The sequence below is a fragment of the Thrips palmi genome, unplaced genomic scaffold (assembly GCF_012932325.1).
Source record: "Thrips palmi isolate BJ-2018 unplaced genomic scaffold, TpBJ-2018v1 HiC_scaffold_8, whole genome shotgun sequence".
Lineage (NCBI taxonomy): Eukaryota > Metazoa > Arthropoda > Insecta > Thysanoptera > Thripidae > Thrips > Thrips palmi.
The window spans coordinates 12,518,845-12,533,210 of record NW_023144635.1 but is presented as its reverse complement, the minus strand read 5'-3'; the positions used below and the strand labels follow the sequence as shown (position 1 = coordinate 12,533,210).

General features: G+C 59.9%; 1 protein-coding gene across 1 annotated transcript in view; it reads left to right on the top strand.

The window, feature by feature from the left end:
- The first annotated feature begins 1,011 nt into the window (after positions 1-1,011).
- LOC117653251 (prolactin-releasing peptide receptor-like) overlaps positions 1,012-14,366 on the top strand; it is a 70,266-nt gene continuing 56,911 nt past the window's right edge. The window contains exon 1 of the mRNA XM_034398809.1: positions 1,012-1,046. The gene's annotated coding sequence lies outside the window, so the exon portion shown is untranslated. The remainder of the gene's footprint in view (positions 1,047-14,366) is intronic.

Below are 14,366 nucleotides of genomic sequence, written 5' to 3'. Positions count from 1 at the left end.
GTGGAGGGACGGGACGGGGGCAGGGCGGCCCCGCGAACCAGGTCCGTTTTGCCTCGCTGCATTCATTATTTCCCCCGGACCCGCTGCTGCTGCCGGGAGTGCTGGAACAGCAGAAGACGGCCCGGAATACGTAAAACGCGGAACGCGTCAAAATTGGCCGCCGCGTAGCGCAACGTCACGTGGCGTTACTTGTTGGACTTGTTGCCTGTTTTGCCTCGGCTCGACCGTGTCGCGCTTCGGGGGCGTCACGTGTGCTGCAGCGTGTGCGTGTGTGCAAGTGTGCGTGTGTGATAGAGAGAGAGAGAGAGAGAGAGAGAGAGAGAGAGAGAGAGAGAGAGAGAGAGAGAGAGAGCAATCACGAGGACGGTGCGTCCGGCGCTGGCCGAGGCCGACGCATGTAAATGCGAAGCAGCTGGCACCACGTACAAAGCCGCTGACGAGAGTTCGACACCAGAACAAAAACAAAACAAAAGAACGAAAAAAATCAATTCAAAATGGTGTGTGATATGTGTGGGCGGGCGGCGTGATAGTACTCGCAGCAGCGCGGGCTGCGGAAAAATATTTGCATCTGCTAAAAAATATCAAAAGAAAAAAGTTAAAAAAAAAATGTGGGCAGAGTAGAGAGATCAACGAGTAATTTGCCATCGGTTTTTCCAAGAGGGAGAAAAACCCAACGGCGTCGGCGCGCTTTTTATGCATAACATTTTCAATAATTTCAGCGCGAGGCGCGCTGCCTTGAATATAAATCGTCCCTGCATTTGTGATGTGCCTCGAAGTGCGCGTTAGCGGCGTTAGCGTGCCCCAAAGTGACCCTTCCATCGAGTGGGTGCGATCCAGCCGCAGCGGGGTCACAGACTGTCACAGAGTGTGCGTGTGCATCATCATGGCATTTGTTTTTTTGCTTGTTGAGTTTCTTTTTTCAGCGGCCCAGCTCGACCGTGATGTTTTGTGTTTCCAGTTTATTTATTTTTGTTTCGTTTCCAGGGTGTCGCCCCGTGGCACTGCTCCGCCGCCGCCACGCCGCCGCCCTCCGCCGCTGCCATGCCGTGAGTAGTGTACAGTGTACACACATTTTTAAAAGCGGTGGCGCTATGATCGGCAAACAGAAAGAACGAAAAAAATTAGAGACGATAACACTTCCGTGTAATTGTCGGCCGCTCAAAAAAAGCCGCGCGTGTCGCCGCTGCCCTCCGCGTTCTCACGGCGTTGTTATTATTACTGTCGTTGATCCGTTGTCCTTTTTCGGGTGTGCCGGAATTACTGTCGCAGCGGACGTGCGAATGCGTGCCACAAAAAAGCAGCGGCGGCGCGTGGAGTGGAGCGTCCAGTAGACTGATTCCCAGAGCCGTTTCCGTCGCTCTGTCTCTGTGGATGCGAGAGAGACAGTGGCGGAAACGACTCTCGGAATCAGTCTGCAGGACAAACGGAAAATGAAGTCTCTCTCTTTGTGTGAACCGGACTCAGGCCCAGCCGGATGCCTTTTCAGAGGGCAACTTGAATTAAAAGCCCTTGGGTCACGAATCGACGCCTCCCAGCGAAAGAGGTCCGCGGGTAGCTTACAACTATGCGACGAAACTGACCCGTTGCGCGTGAGAGACACTCAGTGTCAAAATATGCAGCCTGGAGAGAAGGGCGCCCTTCTCTCAAGATGCATCCGTGTCTCAAGCAGGCGGAGTAGCATCAGTCTGTACTCGAGTCTGTACTCGAGTCTGTACTTTGGCCCACAACAGCGCGGTGAAGAAGTTCCCCCGTCGCTACTCCACGCGCGAGAGGCTCTCAATTCCAACCTGCAGCCGAGTCTCTAGGGCACGGGGTAGCGACGCCGCGCCGCCGCCCTTGAACGAGCGCCAAGTTCGGCGCAGGCGGTGACATGCCGCCACGCCGCCCGGCAGACTGTTTTCGAGAGTCGTTGTCGTCGCTCTGCCTCTCTCGCGCTCATGGGGCGTCCCGTGTGGATACTAGAGAGACAGAGCGACGAAAAAGACTCTCGGAATCAGTCTGCTGTCCTGTCGGCGGCACAGACGTCCCCCGATTGCCTCACCTCGCAGTGCACGGCCCTCTTGGCGGCGGCCAGCCGTGAAACGCCGCCAATCGAAAGGCTGTCAATCGAAGCGAGCAAGCCGAAGTGCGCCCTGGCAGCAGACTGATTCCGGAGAGTCGTTTTCGTCGCTCTGTCCCTCACGCACCTATACGGGAAGCCCCATGAGTGCGAGAGACAGAGCGACGAAAACGACTTTTGGAATCAGTCCGCAGCGGCGCGTATGCGTCGTCTGCTTTTCCAGTCACCGAGCGCCGACGCGCCGACCGAACTGAAATACTGCTTCTCGAGGCGGGACTGGCGCAGCCCGACCGCACGTGCAGTCATGTTTTTCCACCGCATTAACCAACCCAGTGCGGAGTGCGGGTCGAGAGTGGGGCCGAACCCGACCGCGTTCGACAACATAACCAAACCACCGATTCGCCCCGTTATTTGTAGGTTATGGGGTGCAAGGGGGTGCAAGGCGAGCGCTCACATTAGTTTCCATTTAGTTCCGCAGACTGCCACAGCCACCTGTGGCGCTGGCCCGGGTGGGTGCGGAGGTGTGAAGGGAGGCGGCATTGTGGAAGGGGGGGGGAGGCCAAAGAAATAACAGCGAAACGAACCAGGTTCCACGCACGCTTGTGGCGCGTTCGAGGAAAAATTGGGCGTCCCGAGACTAGTCCTAGTCCCGGCGTCGCCAGGCGGGGCTCATAAAAGCTGCGACGCTTGACACCGCGCACAGTGGGCCAGAAGACCGGTGGAGGCGGACAAAACTCTATAGACGCGTTTTTAGCCCCAGAGTCGCTAAACGGGACATGAACCGAACGTGTGACCCCACCAATAGATTGCTCTCGGAACGAGGAATCCATTGGAGGGGTCATACGTTCGGTTCGGGTCCTGTTTAGTGACTCTGGAGCTCAAAACGCGTCTGGAGTTTTGGCCGCCTCCACCGGTCTTCTGGCCCACTGTGCGACACCGACCCCACTTTGGTGGCGGATCAGACAGACGTCGTCGCGTCGTCGCGCGGGGCACGACCGGCACGACCGCGGACGAGTGGCCGAAATCCAGAGACACGTCACCGCACCGCCGGGCCGCGCCGTGCCGCCCGCGCCAGACGCGATTCCACACACGTCCGCGCACACTCTTCGCGACAGGGGCGAGAAAAAAGAACAAAGTGCAAGAAAACAACAAAAAGTGGAGCGCGGCGGCGGCGGGGCGGGGCCGATGCGCGAAGTAGCTGCACCCCTTTTATTTTGCCGCTCCCGAAACTCGTTTCTCCTCTTCCTCCCCTCCGTCGCCCCCGAGTGGCACTATGCTGATTCATTCCCGCCCCACGTGCACCTCAGTGCCTCGCCGGCCGCCCTGCGACGCGCCGCGTGTCACTGGTCTGAGAGAGAGAGAGAGAGAGAGAGAGAGAGAGAGAGAGAGAGAGAGAGAGAGAGAGAGAGAGAGAGACAGAGAGAGAGGGGGGAGAGAATGAGAGAGGGAGGGGGAGAAAGACTCTGTGCACTACAAATCAAGTCCCGTTTATTGCTTGTTATTCCGTCGTTTCATGTATATCCTGCCTCACTCATTTTCACCAGCCCTCTGCCGGGCTCGCGCTGCGTCGCGTCTTTGTGTGTGTGTATGTGTGTGTGTGTGTGCACGTGTGGGTGTTTGTGTGGGTACGTGTGTACGTGTGTGTGTGTGTGTGTGTGTGTGTGTGTGTGTGTGTGTGTGTGTGTGTGTCACTAAGTCAACAGTTTCGTCCATTAGTCCCGCTCGCCAATCCGGACAACATTGCGTGTTACTTGCGTGACGTCAATGGGGTGCTCCGCCATGCCTGTCATCCTAGAATGCGCCAGCATCACGATAACCCCCTCATCCTCGCCCGTCCTGCGCTCTCTCTCTCTCTCTCTCTCTCTCTCTCTCTCTCTCTCTCTCTCTCTCTCTCTCTCTCTCTCTCTCTCTCTCTCTGTCTCTCTAGCATGCCCGCCGTCGCGGTGCTGGTCCTCTATAAAGCACCTCCGAAATCCTTGATCTGCCACCCACAACCGCCTGACGCGCTGGAGTGCCGCGGCCCTCGCCTTGCCGACGACGGCGCGGTGCTTGGCGGGGAAAACACACACACACACACACACACACACACACTCACACACACACACACACACACACACACAACGACGTCCTGGCGCTCAACGAGGACGCCGCCGTTCCCCTCGGACGCGCCGCCGCCGCGCACCGCGACTGCAGACAACAGACTGATTCGGAGTGTCGGTTTCGTCGCTCCGTCTCTCTCTCATCCATCCGGGACGCCCCATGAGTGCGAGAGAGGCCGAGCGACGACAACGACTCTCGGCATCAGTCTGCAGGGGCCACCGCCGGCCCGACCCGACCGCGACCAGCCCGACCCTTTTCCGAGCCGGAGAATAACACGGCCAAGCATCGGCCGCTCTGTCTCGGCCCATTGCTCCGACTCGGGGCGCGGCGGGGCGGGGCGGTCGAGGCGGGGCCATGCGTGAAATTGGCATCATCCTTGCGGTGGCCGCCACGGCGCGCCAAGACCCGCCGCGTCCCCGCCACTGTGCAATCGGACTTGTTGACGGGCGGCTCGATGCTCGCCTACCTCTAGGCAATCTCGGTGGAGAGGCGGTCGCGGTCCCCCACGGTCCGCGTGAGTGTTTATTTGCGCACCAAATTGCTATACATCGTCGGGGCGCAGCGCGGGGGTATAAACAACAACAACAAAAAATTTTTTCGCAGTGGCGAAAACAACAACAGCATTTTTCGCGGTGTGATGGCGCTGTAGTGCCGCGCCACGCTGCTGCTGTCCAAGAAGGTTTTGTTAAAATATTGAGCGGTGCGTCGTCGTCGTGCACAGCAGGCACTCCACTTTGCTGACAGCTTCGGTGGCCTCTGAGGGGGCGCCGCCGTGCCGCCGTGCCGCCGTGCCGCCGTGTTGGCGGGCTTCGAGGACCCTCCGCGGCGGCGCTGCACGTGCGCGATTTGGCAACGCCGCGAATGCGACACAGCACAGCCCCGCGGGGCAACCCGACGACCTCCCCACGCTCCCCGTTAGAAACACTCGAGGCGCCCCCAGATTCGGTTTTCACTGCTTTCGCGTCTCGAACCGAGTTTTTCCCCCCTTTTTTTCTCGTCCATCTAGGTGGAGCGAGCTCCCGGCAGCAATGTCCCCCCGAGACTGCAAGCGGGACGACCTGAAAAGTTTATTCCTTGCTCCTACACCAGTGGAAGGGGGAAACCTGCAGGCTTAAAGGATTCCAGGAGGCTCGGCGGGGCGGGGAGGGGGAGGAGCGGGCTATGACGAACCAGTCACCCCATCTGCATTTCATGAGAGCCTTGTCGGAGTCGGACATTGCGGGGGGAGGGGGGGGAGGGGGGCAGGCGGCAGGTGTCTGGAGCACGGTGGCGGCAGAGCACCCACAACGTTTTCCATCAAAGCCGCCGCCAAATTAATTTCGAAACGGCCGCGTGCGTCCGGTCTCCTAGTTTTCCTGTTCGAAATCAATTACACTCGCTCGACGCGTCAGCACTGGGCGGCGCGCGCTCGACGCTCCTGGCGCACAACAAGTAGAGCAACGCGATGGAGGCCGAGGCCGGCGAGGGATTCAAGGCGCTCATCAGGATCGCAACAACCGTTGCGGTGATTGCAGAGGCTGGCCACCCCCCCCTCCCCCAAACGCCCCCGCACGGGCCGCAACACAACAACAACAACGCACTCGGCGACTGAGAGCGCCCCTAGCCCTTAATGGTAATGGTAACGGAGGATAGGCCGGCCCGCCGCACTGCCGCGTCGCACGCACCCGCTGGTTGCCTGCCGCCACGGCGCTCTCCACGAGGGGAAATAACTCCAGCCTAATTTGTACACCGAAATTCATCTAACATCTAACATGTTAAATTCACTGAAATTCATCGAAATTTGACTGTAATTCATCGAAATTTGACTGAAATTCATCGAAATGAGTAGTTTAGGTCCATCGAAATTTGACTGAAATTCATCGAATTCGGACTGAAATTCATCAAAATTCGACTGAAATTGAATGAATTTCCCCTTTGGCTCCCCACCCACCCCGGCCTCGCTCCTAGCAGGCAGTTTTGCCACCACGCAAGTAAGCCCAAATTTCTGACGGTGCACCAGTTTTGGAAGGGCTGCCAACCTCAGCGTGCTTACCGAGGCAGTTCTGGAGAGCGAAGTCCATAGAGATGCTGCTTGGTAGGCAGGCTCTGAGGTTTGCTTCACTTTCGACCCTGGTTGTTTTGTGGGAATGTTTTGGCCACTTACGTGCCAACACTGGATAGCGAGAGGTGTGTGTGTGTGTGTGTGTGTGTGTGTGTGTGTGTGTGTGTGTGTGTGTGTGTGTGTGTGTGTGTGTGTGTGTGCCGGGCGTGAGAAATCGTGCCCACTTTGTCAGCAACTCTGCTCCAGCGAGGCCCCGGCTCAGCGGGGGGACTCCAGGCGGTTTCCGGTACAGCGCGCGCTACCCCGCTCGCTCGTCAGCTGGAATCAGGCCCGCTCCGTGACGTGTCTGACGCGCGGCGGGGCGAGGCGCGGCGAGGCGCAGCGGGGCGCGGCGGGGCGGGGCGAGGAGGGGCGCGGCGGGGCGGGGCGAGGCGGGGCGAGGCGAGGCGGGGCGAGGCGGGGCGGGCTGGCGCCGATAGGGTTGGGGGCCCTGACAGGCTCATTAGGCTGTTTGCCGTTCCTTTGTGGGTCAGGCAGTACACTGAAGGCGAGGCGCCATGGCGCGGGCCCCACACTGTGGGCCCCACAGCGCTTGGCCCACGGCGTAGCCTCGCTGCAGGCCGCCATACGCCACGCGCCGAACACCGTGCGCGCCACTCCACGCCACTCCGTCAGGCAAGGACATTGACCACATCCTTCAGACTGATTCCGAGAGTCGTCGCTCTGTCTCTCTCGCACTCATGGGGCGTTCCGTGCGTGAGAGACAGAGCGACGAAAACGACTCTCGGAATCAGTCTGCTTGAGTCGCTGCCACGCGCCCTGTTCCTCGCGGCCCTTCAGCCCTTCGAGCGAGCCGTCGGGCCCTGGGCTGCGTCGAGGACGGCGTCGACTGTCGAGGACGGGCCTGATGATGCCCTTTCAGGCCGTGGGCCGTCCCTTCTCCGGAGTGAGGGTGTATTGCCAAGGGTATGGCCGAACGCCTGCAGACTGATGCCGACAGTCGTTTGCGTCGCTCCGTCCCTCTCGCACTCATGGGGCGTCCCGTATAGGTGCAAGAGAGACCGAGCGACGAGGAATCAGTCTGCTGCGCGCGCTCGCTCGAAAAAATTGACCGCGAATCGAGAATTCCAGAATTCCAGCGATTCCGCTCCACTCTCACTGCTCGGTGAGGAGGGTACACTGCTTGTCACCCTGCATCACTAGTCGCGTCCAGCAGGCCGATGCCGCTCGCAGGGACTGTCGCTCTCTCTCTCTCTCTCTCTCTCTCTCTCTCTCTCTCTCTCTCTCTCTCTCTCTCTGCCCTCGCAGAGAACCCCACGAGTGTGAGAGAGATGATCACGAAGAAAGGGTCGGTTCGGAAGTCTGCAGCTGGCATGCCAGCCGGTCGGCCAACACGACGCGTGTCGCCCTCATGGACACCTCCGAGCCCTTGCCACAGAACACACACACACACACACACACACACACACACACACACACACACACACACACACACACCGCACTCTGAGATGGAATTCCTTATCCCCCTCTGCGCGGCGGCGGCACGCAGCCCCTCGGCACGCACGCGTTACACCTCCACCGCACGCGCGCGACGCACGCCACACGCGACGGGGCTCACGCCGTCCGCCCCGCCGTTTTCATTATCGACTGCCGATAAAAGGCGCGTAATCAGCACGAAGTTATCCGGCCGAGGGCGGAGCGGCCGTCTTTGGATTAAATTTTGATTTACCGTCGGGGGAGGCGGAGGGCGAGCAGGGGCCGGGGACCGGCGCGTCGGGTACTATGTACGAGTAGCTCGGCGGGTAGCAGCTGGTGAGGTGGTGGTGGGAGAGAGAGAGAGAGAGAGAGAGAGCCGCGCAGTGTGCCTCGCCTTCCACTGGACTCCGGACTCCAGAGACTCGGCACCGCACGGTGCAGGGATTCCAGGACGCGGGCGGGTGGAGGAACGGACGCCGGACCAACTCGGACAAAGAGATCGGGCGTAGACACGAACCTCCTTAGAGGTGGGGGGGAGAGGTTGGTTTGGGGCAGGGTGGGGTGGAGTGGGGTGGGGATGGGGGGTGTTCGAGGGGCTAACGACTACGGCAATCCGGCTGACTGCAAATTGGTTATCCGTAATCCGGAAGACCAGAAATTTTTGAGGAAATCCGAGGTGATCCGGGAAAATGTTGAGGTAATCCGGGGTAAATTATGCGTGGTTCAAAGGTAATCCAGGAAAACTTTGGATGTGATGCGGGTAATGCGGGTAATCCTTAATCCGGCTGACACGAAATTTACCAGTCGTTCGTTACCCGCCCTCGGGTGGGTGGGGTGGGGTGGGGCGGGGCGGGGTGGGGCAAGGGGCGACCTCGCCGTATTTCTGTTGCGAGGCGAGCATCAACAGCTGATTCAACAGCAACAGCCGGTGGCGGCCGCCGGGCCGCACTCAAAGAACGTATCGTTAAAAGCGCAGTTCGCGTCGGTAGGGCCGCGGGGGCGGCCAGGAGGGAGGTGGGGCCCTTGGCGGGGCCCTACAGGGCGCGGGAATAGCCCTCGGCGTACAGGCCCATCATCATGGAGCCCCGAGCGGCAGCGGCCGCCCTCTGCGCTTCGAGGAGCCCAGCCCTCCACGGAGGCGGCGGCCCCACGGAGCGGGCCTCTAGCCTTGTAACTGCCCCGGCGCGCGCACTAGACACTAAAACCGGCCGCTATTTACAGTTGTTTGACGGTTATTCGCAGCACCCGGCCGGCCCGCCCGCCGCGGACACGACCAGGACGACGAGCGTAAACTGTATGGAAACGCATATGCAGACCGCTACGCCGCCACGCCACCTTGGAGGCGCCCAAGGCCGCGGACGCTGCATGCGAGTGTTGTTGCTGTTGTTGCACGTGCGGCTGCGGAGGAAACTTGGCCAGTGTTGCCACACTGGGAGGCGGAAACCCTCACGATGCAACGGTGCCGACAGGGCTGCCAACCTCCAGCTTGTCCGCCCAGTGCCAACTTACTCAGGGGCCTGCCTCTGAGCAAGCTGCAGGCTGCCCTGGTGTGGGACAACTGTAAGAAAACAGTAAGTTCAAAAGGAAGCAAGGGGAAGGGCCAGGCGGCGGCAGGCTGAGGTTGGCATCCCTTGGGGTGCGTGCAGCGTGATGTGGGCGGAGGCTGGTGAATTTGCAACAGCAGACTGGTTCAGAGGGTCGTTTTCGTCGCTCTGTCTCTCTCGCACTCATGGAGAGTCCTGCACATGTGCGAGAGAGGCAGAGCCGGCGAAAGCGAAAACGACTCCCGAAATCAGTCGAGGCCTACAGGGAGACGACCGTGAATACGGTGAATACGGTTGCCGCTTCGGACGCCAATCTACTTAGCGAGGCCCGTCACTGGGGCAATCACCAACCGGCCCCGCGTTCGCGTTCGCACTCTTGCCCGGCCCGCCCGGCCGCACTGCGAGTGCGAGAGAGACGGCGTCCGCCAGAAGGGCGGGGCATCTCGCACGCTGGCGCACGCGGCTCGAGGGAGCGGGGCCGAGGAAAACAACCCCGTTTCGGAATTTGAAGGAGGGCGCGGGGCGGAGCGAGGAGCGAGGGTGGGAAAGGCTTAATCGAAGCGCGAGGCAGTGTGTGAGTGGGAGAGAGAGAGAGAGAGAGAGAGAGAGAGAGAGAGAGAGAGAGAGAGAGAGAGAGAGAGAGAGAGAATATTGGCCCGGGCCTCACTGCCCCACTGCCTCACTACCTCACTGCCTCACTATACCTCCTCGCCCTCCGGCCGCGGCGTGCCCCCGCCACTGCGAAATGTAGAAAAGGCCGGGCCGGGCTGAAAGAATGATAGGGGCGGCGGCGCTGAAACCGGATGAAATCATCCATAAACATGGCGCGCGGCGCAACACGGCGACGGCTTTCTTGGCGGCACCGCGAGGGATGAACCGACGACCTTGAGCGGCGCAGCGCCGCGCAGCGCGCACATATGCAATCCGTCTTATCAGCACACGCCGGCACACCGATTCGAAGAGTCGTCTCCGTCGCTCTGTCTCTCTCGCACCCAAACGGGACGCCTCATGAGTGCGAGAAAGACAGAGCGACGGAAACGACTCTCGGAATCAGTCTGCAGCCACCCACACCCTGGGCGTCATGCGGGAGGAAGGCGGGACGCCGAACTCACCCGGTGTTTTCTTGGGAAAGTTGGTGGCGGTACCCTTCTCGGGGACTTACTAGAAACAGCTTGGGCTGACGTAACACCTCGGATCGGCGGGCAGACGCGTGGCGCGCCCCGTCGAGCAGCCCGTCTACGTCAGCAGGCTGTCGTCGCTCTGTCTCTCTCGCACTCGTGGAGGTCCCGTAAGGGCGCGAGAGAGACAGAACGAATGCTGGTTGGAAGCAGCCTGCGCACAGTGGGCCAGAAGACCGGCGGAGGCGGCCAAAACTTTAGACGCGTTTTGAGCTCCAGCGTCGCTGAATGGGACTCGAACCGAACGTGTGACCCCACCATTGGATTGCTCTCCGCACGCAAAAAAATAAAAGTCAGTCCAGAGCTAACTTTCTTAGTGGGCGTTTTTTAGCACCACAGCTAAAAAAATTGCAACTCTGCTAGCGACCTCTGCTGAGTAGCGCTGCTCCTTTAGTTGAGGGTCTGCCGGAGATCGGCTTTCCCGGAACCTATATTTCTTGAGGATTCAGCCACTTCAGTTGCTGCAGTGCTAATCAATGGCTGCAAAATGGGATTTACAATGCAGCAAAAATGTTTAGGAGATAGGGCAAGGCTACGTTCGTTCCGTGGCGCTTCGCTCGCGCTGGTGGCTAGCAGTGAGAGATGGGTTAGTCGGGGAACGGATGCTCCCCATGTTCTCACCGTGACATCACCCGTGGTCAGCAATTTTTAAAGTCCCTTGAGACACGACTGTCCCGGAGGAGCCTTACGCCTTAGGACTACTGGTCCGTCTTAGACAGAAAATCCCGCACCTTCTAATAAATATCATAACCATGAAGAATTCTACACTGCTAATGCAGCCAGAGTAGTTTTCAATGCCACTAATCTCCGTTTTCTCCATAGCTAAATTTACCCAGCTAATAATTTTTAGCTGTGCAGCTAAAAATTTTGCTGGGCCTACAGAGCTAGATAAATTAGCACTGGTGCTAACTTTTAGCTCTAAATCGATTTTTTTTTTGCGTGCGAAAGAGGAATCCATTGGTGGGGTCACACATTCGCTTCGAGTCCCATTCAGCGACCCTAGAGCTCAAAATGCGTCTAGAGGTTTGGCCGCCCCCGCCGGTCTTCTGGCCCACTGTGCTGCGGGAGGCTGGAGGAGGCCGTCGGCCAGGAGACGAGAACGAGACGCGCGCGGAATGAGCTCCAGCTGGCTAAGTCCAAAGCGCCTGTCGCTCTGTCTCTCTCGCACTCATAGAGCGCCCCGTAAAGTAGTGTTCCGCATCGGGCGGGTCGTACGATTTTGCACCGCCCGATGGCGCTGACAGTCGACGGCCCGATCCGGCCCGCCCGATCGTCTTGGCTACTTTTGCCGACTAGAGGGCAGCACCTGTCGGGACGGTTTGTGTCACATGCAGGGCGAGGGGCGAGGAGGGGCTGCTTCCGAGCCAGCCGATGTCCAAGCCGTGTCTTCGGCGGCACTTCGGAGCCACTTCGGTTTTTTAGTTTCGATGACACGTCGCGGTGCAGCGCTGCGGTCGAATTTTCACAGAACCCGACCGACCCGCCCGATGCGGAACACTACCGTAAAGGCGTGAGAGAGACAGAGCGACGCAGGCCCTCCTGTGGCGTGCTGGAGTCCAGCGGCAGCGCTTCCAGGCAGCAGAGAGCAGGCCAAGCGAACGTGCCGAGCCGGACGCGAGGCGGGGCGAAGCAGCACACTGATTCCGAGAGTCGTCGCTCTGTCTCTCTCGCACTCATGGGGCGAACCGTGAGGGTGCGAGAGAGACAGAGCGACGAAAACGACTCTCGGAATCAGTCTGCAGAGCGAGGCACATGGCGGGCTCCGGTTTCGTCGACGCGCACCCCGCGCGCTTCCCACCGTCCGCCCGCCGTTTCCTCGCCGTGTACCGCCCCAAGCTCCACTCCACTGCATCAAGGCCTGGGGCCCTCGTGTGCCGTGCAGTGCAGTGCCGAGGCGCGCTGCGGCGGTGGAGAAATCAGGGCCCTATCTGGCGGACCCCATCTGGGGGCCCCTTTGTACAGCCCGCCCCGCCAAACATACACACGATCAGCGGTGCGGCGCGGTGCGGCGCGCTGGCGGTGCAGGCCCTGTTTGTGCTGGGAGCCGCGTCCCCGCCTCGCCGTCGCGCTTTATGAGTCCCTCGCACAGTGGGCCAGAAGACCGGTGGAGGCGGCCAAAATTCTAGACGCGTTTTGAGCTCCAGCGTCACTAAACAGGTCTCGAACGGAACTTGGCCCTATTAATGGACTCCTCGGTCGGAGAGCAATCTATTGGTGTGGTCACACGTTCAGTTCGAGTTCTGATTAGCGACTCCGGAGCTCGCTCAAAACCCGTCCCGGATTTTGATCGCCTCCATACCGGTTAAGGTGGCCTTACAATGCGTCCGCCCGTGTCTGACGTCCCAATATTGGCGTTTTTCTTGAGATGGTAATAGTAAAGAATAGTAATTTAAATCACATTCCTGTTACATTGGGTTCAAATAGTGCCTAAATCGGAGGACGGACATGGCCGGACACTCATTGTAAGGCCACCTTTAGGTGCCAATTGTCCTTGCACCCCGCCCCCCTCCCCGGCCTCCTGGACCCGGCCCTGGCTCAGTGTCTCCCTCGAGGGGTGAATCACTAGTGTACTCATGTGTACAAAATTGCCCGTACTCAGTGTACTCACAAGTTTAAAAAAGGCGAAATTCTCTAGTTTTTTTAAACCCACTTTAAAGTTGAGTGCCGTTAAAAACGCTAAATAAAGCCTTAAAACGTTTTAAATTTTAAAATTTATGAGTAAACCAAGGTGTACTCACCCGTACTTATGTACTCATGTGTACACCAGAACGTGCTGAGTGATTCACCCCTCGGTCTCCCTTTCCACCGCAAAATGCGGCCGCTTCTTGGCTTTCTGCGGCTGAGAGGGTGCTTGGCGGTGCTTGGCGGTGCTTGGCGGTGCTTGGCGGTGCTTGGCGGTGCTTGGCGGTGCTTGGCGGTGCTTGGCGGTGCTTGGCGGTGCTTGGCGGTGCTTCGCGGTGCTTGGCGGTGCTTGGCGGTGCTTGGCGGTGCTTGGCGGTGCTTGGCGGTGCTTCGCGGTGCTGACGGCGTGCTTGTGCGTGTGCAGTGCGCCGTGTCGCCGAGGCCAGCCGAGCCGCTTTCGCGAGACTGTCGCCCCCTTGAGGAGCGATGCTAAATCACTCCGCCCGAGGTTATTTGCCCTCCAGCCGAGCACTGCCAGCAGACTGATTCCGAGAGTCGCTTTCGTCGCTCTGTCTCTGTCGCACTCATGGGGGGCCCCGTACAGGCGCGAGAGGGACAGAGCGACGAAAGCGACTCTCGGAGTCAGCCTACAGCACCGCCAGCACACGGGTCCTGGCAGCGCCTGGAAGCCGGAGCAGTCCGTGCTGGAGGAGGGAAAAGGGGGGGGGGGGGTGAAAAGTGTGCGGTTTGCCGGAGGAATGTCGCGAACCTGGCCGAGGCCGTGCCGGGCCGTGCCGGGCCGTGCCGGGGCAGACCGCGGCCGACATATGACAAGGGGAGACAGCGCGGCCGAGGCCGGCGCCGGCAGGGAGGCCGAGGAGGTCGGGCCGGGCCGGCCGGGCCACCCCGAACGCGGATCGCCATAAATCTGCGTCCGTCTCCACGATTCATCTCGTGGAGCAGCGGGCTCATTCCGAGCACTGCTCTCATCGCTCTGTCTCTCTCGCACTCGTGGAGCACCCCGTCAGGGAGCGAGAGAGACGGCGACGGAGGCATGCTCGGAATCAACCTGCTGCTCCGGCCGGGCCCGCTCGCCAATTCGTTTAAATATCCCGGCTGTCGGCGCCGTCCCGTTCGCCCCTCCAGGACGCTGCCAGCTCCCACAGGCGGCCCGCCCCGATGGGCCGTCCGATGGACCGCCCGATACGCCGGCCATTAGCCGAATGATAGCGCAGCGCGCCGCACAGTGGGCCAGAAGACCGGTGGAGGCGGCCAAAACTAAAGCTCCCGATGCGTTTTGAGTCACTAAACAGGACTCAAACGAGCGTGTGACCCCACCAATGGAT